Raw genomic sequence first — 11,186 nt, forward strand, 5'->3', positions numbered from 1 at the left:
TTGCTGAGAAGCATCTACGGTACCAGTCTATAGAGTGTTCTTTCTTTAGTGAATTACCGGTATGTTTACCGGTAATAAACTTGCACTGTTTTATGTATATGTTTGATTACAGACAGCCTTGTGACAGTTTTCCTGCATGTCATAAGCATTTGAATATAAATTAAAATGTTAAAATCAAATCTGATATGGTTTTACCTTTTATTTGGTGTGTGGAAGGTGTGCGGAAGAGGGGGTAGTCTTATACGGCGAGTATATAACAAACTCTGTATTTTGAGTGGAAATGTTAGGGGGTCGTCTTATACGCCCAGTTGTCTTATACGCCGGCAAATACGGTAGTTTCTCTTTCCCCTCTCTCTCTCCTTCTCTGTATTTCTCACTTTGCTTAGCTCAGATGGCTAGAAGTGCTCAGGCTTAAAAAGGCCTAGGGTGAATGTTTCTAAGAATTGGGGCAAATCTGAGGCTCTAGTATATTGGACTTAAGTGGATAAGGCAAAAGAGGAGATTGTTCCTAGGTGCCAAGCTATCGACGCAGAAGATTTTACCACATGGTAGAACAGAACTCATTAAGGATCCACTTTGTGGTGTGGGACCAATCTTAATGGTAATAGGTTCATTAACCTTTTAAGTCACAGTTTCCTTGTACCAAAAATGTGGATAAATAAAGGTGCCCACCTCAAAGACTAATAAGCATTTAATGAGAAAATGTGTATAGTGTGCTTCAAATAATATCTTGCCTCTAGTAAAAGCTACATAAGTGTTTTCTATTATTTTATTATTTACTCCCAATGAATGTGGGTTCATGTTTTTAGAGCATTAAGATAGTCAGGGAAATCTTAGTGGTTTATGCCTAACCAAAACCCTCACCATAACCTAATACTTTCCCTGGGTGCTGAAGATATATCCTGGCTCAAATTAATGTCATAAAATAAGCAATGGTATTCATGCCTGCCATCCAGATAGACCTAATCCAGCTGGTGTATATCCCTCTACTTTAATTATTCTTATATTTAGGTGTCAAAGGCAAGTATCCTTGCTTGATTGACCCCAGCTGTAATCTAGTCCAAAAGGAGAGACTGTAATGTAAACATTGGCTGACACAAAAATATAATTTCTTGCTTAGTGATCAGTCTGATAATTTACTCTTCACTGTAATAAAAGAAGCTAGGTACATAGGAGTGTATGTACGTGTAGAAAAGAGAAAAAACCAGAGAAGAGAAAGTGTAAGAGAAAATTTGTTTTCTAACCTAGAAACAAATTGTGAACAGTCTTCTCTACATATCTTCCATTTTAGTTTTTGAAACCCAAGGAATTCAGATGACTAGACATTAATGAACCCTGACCCCCAACATAACCATCTAAAGCAGGGGTGGGCAAACTTTTTGACTTGAGGCCCACAATGGGTTCTTAAACTGGACCGGAGGGCCAGAACAAAAGCATGGATGGAGTGTTTGTGTGATCTAATATAAATTCAAAGTAAACATCATTACATAAAAGGGTATGGTCTTTTTTTTTTCAATAGTTTTATTCATTTCAAAGACGCCGGATCTGGCCCGTGGGCCGTAGTTTGCCCACGGCTGATCTAAAGGAATCACTATTTTGCACTCTTAAAAAATTAGAATTTCAAACTTCAAGACAAGAAGTTTCTTTCCCCACAGTAGTAAATACTCTTGCTTTAGACAAACATTAAAAGGCTCTGAACTGCTACTCTGTACAAAAAATTTAAAAAAATGAAAGAGTTGTTATATTCTTTTTTGTCATTGTAATAACAAAATAAATTAACTATTTACTTTATTTTTCAACCCTCTGTCAAATTTTCATATAAATCTGTCCTTGGGTGTGTGTCACACATTTGCTAAAACCTATTATACACCACAGTTCTTTTATGAAGAACCAGCTGGGAAAATCTACCTGTCTCAAGGTATAATGCTGATTTGGGTTAATTTGGCTAAATTAATATATAGATTTAGTATAATGCAAAGAATATAGACTGGACATCTAGTATAATGAATAAAATCCACACACCTGGATGGAAACCCTCCACATAGAAATATTGGTATTGAGTAGTACATGATACATTCTAGATTTGGGCTCTTATGAATGTTTTCAAGGAAGAGATATGCAACTTATATACAGGAAAATTATTCTTGGATTATACCTACATAAATAGTGTTATTATAATCACATTGCATCATAAAACTGATTAGAATCCAGTAATTGACAGATTGTTTTTAACATCAATGTTTCAACAATCTTTATTTCTTTCTAAATAATATTGTGTATAAACTCTGTCCTTTCTATCTAAGCTTTATGACCATATTAGGAGGAATTCAAGTACTTTATTCATTGTGATAATGAAATAATATAACATAACATAACAACATAACATAATATAATAAATATAATATAATATAATAAATATATACAAAAGCATTATGTGAACTCTTCTACACCATGCAAGAGTGAGATAGTATTGTTACAATGTGGCATTCCTCCAAGGGGATGTGGTGGCATGCAAATGAGCCTACTTTGCCTTGGCTTAAGCTCTGTTCCTATATACCTATCTATATATATAAAAGGCTAATATGCAAAGTGTCCTCTCGGGAGTTCGACCAGGAGACTGGGAGTTCAATCACTCACTATGATGTGTGCTGACCACCAGGGGGCAGCCATGGCGGGTGTTGGCGATGTGGCAATGACAGCGGGTGGCAGTGCAGGGCCCTGATGAGAGTGGGGACCACAGCTGAATGGTGGAACAGGGGCAGATTGCCCTGCCAGTTGCCCCACTGGTCACTCCACATACAGCGTCCAGCAGCAGCAGTGGGGGGAGGGCCCGCTGCACAGCTCTGAAGTGCTGAGGAAGTGAGGGAAGGAGGAGGCGGGGAGGAGAAGCAGGGAACCTGATCGGCCCTGCTTGCCGGCCAAGTCTAAGGACCCTACCTGTGCATGAATTTCATGCACCAGGCCTCTAGTCCCATATAATATCCCTGGAAAGAGTAAACATCCCCAGAAAACTGACTTATAAAATTTTCCCAGTGTTCTAATATCATGGGAATTTGAATGAACCACTAAATGGAGGTATTTTAACCCTGTTTATTAGTCTTTTTAATAATATTAATGGCCTTTTACTTTCTTCCAAACTATCTGACTACTTTTCATGATCATACTGTCTCTCTCCCTTCCTCCACCCTCCTTCTCTCCCTCCCTTTTTCCTTCTCTCCCTCCCTTCCTTCTCCTACACTCCTCTCTGCAAAATGGAAATATAAACAGTAACTCAATTAAGGTTTCATGGTGATAGGAAGATGGGTTAATATTGACAAAACACTTTGTAATTTAAAAGGTCCATTCTAACATTAATGAGCATTATTAGAGGATTGCATTGCAGTTTAATGAAGTGATGACTCAACCGACACTACATTTTGAATCCCAATCAACCAATTTTAAGCCCACTGAGTTTGAATGCCCAGGTAATCATTTTCTAGTAAGGAACTGATTTTGCTTAGGTTTATATGATTTTACAGGTTTTTTCCTAGTTATATTTATAATAAAAATGTACTATTCAATTATGTGGGCTTTAAAAAAGTGCGTGTTCGGACTTTCCCATTAGAAATATATTACCAAAATATTAGAGAAAATTCCAAACACAAATACAAGATTATTGGATATCCAGATATTGTGTTCAACAAATTGGATTAGTATTTTTAAGAAATATAATAACATTAAAAAGTTGCCTACAAAGTGATTTTCTATACATGAAATCCCATTTTTTTATTGCCTGTCACTGTAAAATTAAATTTGTTTCTCTGTTCTCCAAATGCTCTCAATACTTAATTAAATAATATTTGAGGATGCAACAGTATTTCAAAATGATACGTTTAAAGGAAAATGTTCATCTTTTTAAAAACTGGCCGTGGCCAGTGTTTTTAAGTGGTTAGAGCATTGGCCAGCTCACCCATGGGTTTCAGGTTCGATTCCTGGTCAAGGGCACATACCTGGGTTGCAGGTTTGATCTTCGACCCCATTTGGGAAGCAGAAAGGAGGCAACCAATGGAGATATCTTTGTCACATTGACGTTTCTCCCACTCTCCCCTTTTCTCCCTTCCACTCTCTCTAAAAATCAATGGAAAAATATCCTCAGGTGAGGATTAAAAAACAACAAAGCACACACACAAAAAAAACTCAACAATTTATTTATCACATACCATGAACATATACTAAACATGATTATAGAATAAAATGTATGTTCATCAGTTTTGAGGTTATATTATCATTATAGCTAGTTGAAATGGGGTGGGGTAAATATGAAAAGTTGAAGGACATACAAGAATGTGAATTTACTCATCTTAAATGCTAGATGATTTCTGCTGTAAATTTGTCTCCCTAAATCTTGGAGCCTTGGGTAATACCTAGCTGTATTTGTCTCTCCCAGCTATAGAATTAAAGTATCTTATAATATTCAAAGAGAATGAGAGCACATTTAGAAGGACATATGCTAATATTCAAACTCACTCACAAAATACAAACTAGACAGGGTTGTTTTTGTGTCTGACACAGGGGCTTAAAGATCCAAAAAGGAAGAAAACTTTAAATGAAATGGGGTCACAAGGCTAGAATAAAAACCACTTTTGCATCTATTAGAGCCTTCTCTTTTCCCATAATCTTCATCAAGAGTAAATGAATATCCGATTTCCAGCACCTGGTTATATATTTTTGATTTTGGAAAATGATCAAAGATGAGGGAAGAAAGATAAATAGAATGATCCATTCCAATAAATAGAATGATAAAATTCCAAGTGAAATAACAAAGACATAAATATAGATTGCTTAAGGAAAAAGCAAATGAACTAGAGAAATGAACTCAAAAGTATCATTAATTGTTTAACAGGTTGGATCAGTATTCCTATCTCCTGGCCAACTGTAGGACAATGGGGAAACAATTCATTCATTGGACATAGTCATGGTTCTAGTTGTAGTATGACCAAGCATGACATTTCCCTCACCTCAACACTATGACACCATAATATACACTTAGTCATATCAAAAACTAAAGGGAAGAGTCAGCATTGCCAGGACTTAAACATGTTATTATAAGAACCCAGGCATTGTCAGATCACTCAGATATTCCCTTCAAGATTGTAACACAAGGTTAGATATGCCATCTACTAAGAGAGTGACTCATGCTTGAGGCAAGGAGGCAAGGAGTTCGACTTTAAAATCCCAACCTTCCTCATCCATTTGATCCATCCTATGTTATCCTATATTATTAACATATAGCATTCAAAAATGTGTATTTTACTGCTATGAATAACTTGAAACAGAATAATTTCCTGAAACTTGAGGTTGTTACTTTAAAAAAAAATCCCCATTCTAAAAATGAAATCAAATAGCTTCAAGAACAGGGACCCATAATATGGGAATCATTAACATAATTGAAGTACATATGTCCTTAATATGTCTTTGTTTCATATGAAAAAGTATAAGACATGCCTCTCATTGCAAAGGGGAAACAGAAAGAGGAAACGGATTGACAGTGTAATACTTAGCTTGGTCCAGATTTCTGTTAATTTCTCAAATTTTAGGTTAAAATAACACCACAGATGGGTGGAATATGGGAACACATTCCTGTGGTGTTACTAAACTACTGGAAGGTGCAATTAGTCATACATCACATTTTCCAAGTTTATAGCACATAAAAAACCCCTATGCTTTCTGAACTCTGTAGATACTAGATTTATTTCTCAGGAGTGTTTCTATAGGTTCATTTCCAAGAGGATCCAGCTTTCTACTCATTTTATTAATCTGATTTGGTCAATTGTAACATGGGATTAGAAACTCTGCCAAAAATTTCTGGGTACATATTTGACCCATGTTAAAATAGGATTCACCAGGGATCTACTTTTTCTACTATTTCCTTTCCAGCTCTGGCTTGAGGTTTGATTAAAACAACTAAACATTAAAAGGAAAGCTCAGAGAAAGTGTAGCCCTTAATTCTTCTGGATCAGTGATTTTACAGCTCATTGGTAATGTATAACCTCAGGTTCATTCTCCAGAAATTCTTATTCAGTTGGAGAAAATCTCTAAGTAAAACACATTCAGTTGCAGGTGGTCAGTAGTTCACATGGTGATAAACACTGCTGTAGGGGTCTCTTAGAGAATATGATGGAAGCTGGTTACTTTCTTACCATTTAAACAATATTTTGCATATAATTTCAGCATCCTAGACTCCTGTGGTCTATCCAAGGATACCAATTTAAGATCTAGATTTATATCAAAAGCAGAATGCATATTTAATTTATAAGTATTTTAGTTTTCTTTAGACAACATTCACAGATTTATAACTTAACATAATTGTCCTCAGCTTTTACATCTTATTTTATATCTTATTGACACAGAAATCGATTGTATAAAATATTTGTGTACTCTTCCCCACAGAGAGGCCCTCATCTCTGCATTTGCCCCAAGTCCATCAAAATATTGAGGTTTCCAACTTTTCATGCCTGCTTTGGAGGATTGGACTCACATTTCCCCTCACCATCAATGTTGGTGTACAGTAACTGCTTGATGACTGTGTTACAGCCTATTTTTATAGCCTGCTCCTCTATTCCCTACAACCTCAGTTCCTAAGATAAAATAGGTTCTCAATACCTACTTTTAATTGGCTTACTTATTACTTTACTAATTACAAAGATAGTATATGTGCATCATAGAAAATGGTAAAATAATGGGTGATGGCACTCTCATCCATTTTATCTGGCGGTTATTGATTAGAAATGTATTTTTTTCATAAAATATCAGTTATTTTATTCTTTATACAGTATAATTTTCAGTATTTCTATATGCAATTTTCAATCAGGAATCAAAAAATACAAAGTAATATGATAAAAAGAAACCATTTTTATTATAAATATAGGTGATATTTTTCTTCTACATTTACATTCATTCTAAAACAGCATACATTTTAAAATGAATCTTGACTTATCATAACTCTAAGAAATGGTCATTTTAAATAATCTGATAACTTTATAGTATTTTCATATATTTCATATATTTTATATAATAAAACTAGGGGCCCGGTGCATGAAATTCATGTGTGTGGGGGTTGTCCCTCAGTCCAGCCTGCCCCCTCTCATACTGGGAGCCCTCAGAGGATGTACTAGTGACGGCATAGGCAGGCTCCCTGCTCCCCTTGGGGAGTGGGACTAAGCCCCAGTCTGGCCTCCCTTTGTGGGAGGTGACCTGGCTGATCAGGGGAAGGCACCAGCCCCATCACCCCACTGCTGCAGCCACTGCCAGTCACTGCAGCCAGCAAAGTTTTTTCATCAACACGAACTCCAGTCCCGTCACCATGAAAAAATGACAACTATCTTTAGGCATTTTCAAGATGTGTCTTTCATAGGATCGTTTTTTTTGCCAGGAGTGTGGTGATAAACCCTAGATCACCTTTTTGGATTCTTATTACCCAAGTTACAAAGAATATTACCAATGGCATACAGGGAGCTTAACCAATGAGCAGTCAGAAAGGGTGTTTCCTCTGTAGTTCACACCAATTGCAGGCTTGCCCTGCCCCCCTCCAGGCCTGACACCTCTGGTCCAGGCTTCAGGCCTGGGTAGGAAACCCTCATCTCCCTCCCATCGCCAGCTCCACCCTCGCCCAGGCCTGACGCCTCGGCCAGAGATGTCAAACCCCATCACCCTTCGATCACCCAGTCAGCCCCTCACCGAGGCCTGATGCCTCTGGCCCAGGCATCAGGACTGGGCAAGAGACCCCCAGACACCTCCGATTGCTGGCTCCGCCCCCCACCCAGGCCTGACGCTTGGGCCAGAGGCTTCAACCCCAATCACTCTCCGATTGCAGGATCAGCCCCTTGCCCAGGCCTGATGCCTCCGCCAGAGGTGTCAGGCCTGGGCAGGGAACCCCCATCTTCCCCTGATAACTGGCTCTGTCCTCGCTCAGGCCTGACGCCTCGGCCAGAGGAGTTGACCCCCATCACCCTCCGATTGCAGGATTGGCCCCTTGCTCAGACCTGATGCCTCCGCCAGAGGTGTCAGTCCTGGGCAGGGGACCCCCATCTCTCCCCAATCACCAGCTTCTGTGCACCTTCTGGGGCATCTGGGGCCAGCCTGCGGCCTGGGATGGTGGCTGGCGCTGGCAGCTGTGCTGTCCTGCCCTGCCTGCAGTGTGCAAATTAGCTGCCATATTTGTTGGTGGTTAATTTGCATATCATGCTGATTAACCAATGGGAGGTATAGCGAAGGTACAGTCAATTACCGTCTTTGTCTATTATTAGATAGAATATAATTTTTGAATGTTTTTTTTATTATTGACACTATTATCAATGTTCCACAACCCCATCCCCTTTACCTACCTCCATGCAGCTCCAGCCATCACTCCCTCTGCTCATTACCATACTGTTGTTTGTTTCCATGGACTATGCATATATGTTCTTTGGCTATTTTCTTCACCTTCTTTCATCCAGTCTCCCCCCACCCCCATGACCTGTCAGTTCCATGTGTCCATGCCTCTGGATCTAATTTGTCTTCATTTGATCATTAGTTTCCACATATCAGTGAGATCACGTGGTGTGTGTCTTAGTCTGGAAAATTTCATTTAACATAATGCTCTACAGGTCCATCCATGCTATCACAAAAGATAAGAGTTCCTTCTTTCTTTCAGTAACATAGCTTTTCATTGTGTAAATTTACTACAGCTTTTTTATACACTCCTCTATTGATGAGCACTGGGGTTATTGTAAATAATGCTGCTATGAACATAAGGGTGCATTTATACTTTCTAGTCAATATTTTGGGATTCTTAGGATATATTCCCAGAAACGGGATTGCTGGTCAAAAGGCAGTTTCATTTTTATTTTTTTGTGGAAAATTCATACTGTTTTTCACAGTGGCTGCACCAGTCTGCAATCCCACCAACAATGTATGAGGGTTCTCTTTTCTTCACATCCAGGCCAGCACTTGTTTGTTGATTTATTGATGATAGCCATTCTGACAGATGTGAGGTGATATTTTATTGTAGTTTTAATTTACATTTCCCTGGTGATTAGTGATGTTGAGCCTTTTTATATGCCAATTGGCCATCTCTATGTCCTTTTTGGAGAAGTGTACATTCAGGTCCCTTGTGCATTTTTTAATTGGATTGTTTATTTTCCTAGTGTTGAGTTTTATAAGTTCTTTATATATAGGGTGTCCCAAAATGTGTATAAACACTTTAAATAATTATAAAGGCAGTGCTTATTAAAATACATTTCATTTTCAAAATTGAGTTATCAGCTGTTAAGGTGTGTATACACTTTTGGGGAACACCCAATATTTTGGAAATTAACCTCTTATCAGGTGTATCATTAGCAAACAGGTTCTCCCATGCAGTGGGTTCCCTTTTCATTTTGTTGATAGTTTTATTTGTTGTGCAGAAACTTTTTAGTTTAATATAGTCCCATTTGTTTATTTTTCCTTTGTTTCCCCTACCTTAGGAAATGTATCTGAAAAAATATTGCTATGAGAGATGTCTGAGATTTTGCTGACTATGGTTTATTCTAGGATTTTTATGATTTCAGGACTTATATTTAAGACTTTTGTCCATTTTGAGTTAATTTTTGTGTATGGTAAAATTTGGTGGTCTAGTTTCATTATTTTTTTTCATGCACATGTCCAATTTTCCCAACACCATTTATTGAAGAGATTGTCTTTACTCCATTGTATGCTATTACCTCATTTGTCAAATATTAATTGACCCTGGAGATGTGGGTGATTTCTGGGCTCTCTATTATTTTCCATTGAACTATAATCCCTATTCTTCTGCCAGTACAAGGCTTTTTTTTTTTTTAATACAGTGGTGCTGGACTTTATTAAATGTTATTTTTTCTGTATCTGTTGTGAAATCACATGATAGCATCATGTGATTTTATTTTTCATTTTGTTTATGTGATGCATCACATTTATTGATTTGTGAATATTGTACCAACCTTGCATCTCCATAATACAAGGTTTATCATTGTGTATGATCTTTTCTTAATGTATTGCTGGATTTGTTTTGCTAGAATTTTGTTGAGGATTTTAGCATCTATGTTCATCAAGGGTATTGGCCTATAGTTTTCTTTGTTTGTAGTGTCTTTATCTGGTTTTGGAATTAGAATAATAATGGCCTTGTAAAAAGAGCTTGTAAGTCTACCCTCTTATTGAATTTTTTGGAATAGTTTGAAAAGGATAGGTGTTAGTTCTTCTTTGAATATGTGGCAAAATTTACCTGTGAAGCCTCTGGTTCAGGACTTTTGTTTGTTAGAATGTTTTTGATTACTGCTTCAATTTCATTAGTTTTGGTCTGTTTAGGTTTTCTGATTCTTCCTGGTCGAGTTCTGGAAAACTGTATGTTTCTAAGAATTTTTCCATTTTGCCCAGATGGTTTATAAGCGTATATTGTATATTATATATGCACTAGTGGCCCAGTGCACAAAATTCGTGCATGGGGGGTGTCCCTCAGCCCAGCCTGCACCCTCTCCAATCTGGGACCCCTCGGGGTATGTCCAACTCCTGATTTAGGCCCGATCCCTGTCATACATCCCTCTTTCAATCCGGGACTACTGGCTCCCAGCCACTCAACTGCCTGCCTGCCTGATCACCCCTCACCACTCTGTCTTCTGGCCTGCTTGCCCCCAACTGCCCCCAGCCTTCTCACCCCCAACTTTCCCCCCCTTGCTGGCCTGCTTGTCCCAACTGTGACCCTGCTGGCCTGATTGCCCCCAACTGCCCCCACCCTGTTGGCCTGTTCACCCCAACTGCCCCCCTTTGCCTGCCTGCCCACCCTGCCAGGGCTCTGTGATCAATGATGCACAAAGGGAGGCCCTGGCCATACTGCTGGGGATCTGGGATCAATGGCAGAGCAGAGGCAGGTGTTTCTCACCTGACCTGGGCTCTGCCATTAATCCCCACCCACATGGAGGCCCTGCCTGACCTGCAATCAATTGCTGCCCACTGGGAGGCCTTACCTCCCTTGCCCATCCTTCCAGGGCTCTGTGATCAATGCTGCACAGAGGGAGGCCCTGCCTATCTGGCTGGGGCTCTGCAATGGACCCTCCCAGCCTTGGCAGCTTGCCTCAGCACTCCCAACCATGGCTTTGTCCAGAAGGAGGTTCAGAAGGCCGTTCAGAAGTTCTCCTGGTCTAATTAGCCTATTACCC

This window comes from Myotis davidii, unplaced genomic scaffold, assembly GCF_000327345.1.
Source record: "Myotis davidii unplaced genomic scaffold, ASM32734v1 scaffold976, whole genome shotgun sequence".
NCBI lineage: Eukaryota > Metazoa > Chordata > Mammalia > Chiroptera > Vespertilionidae > Myotis > Myotis davidii.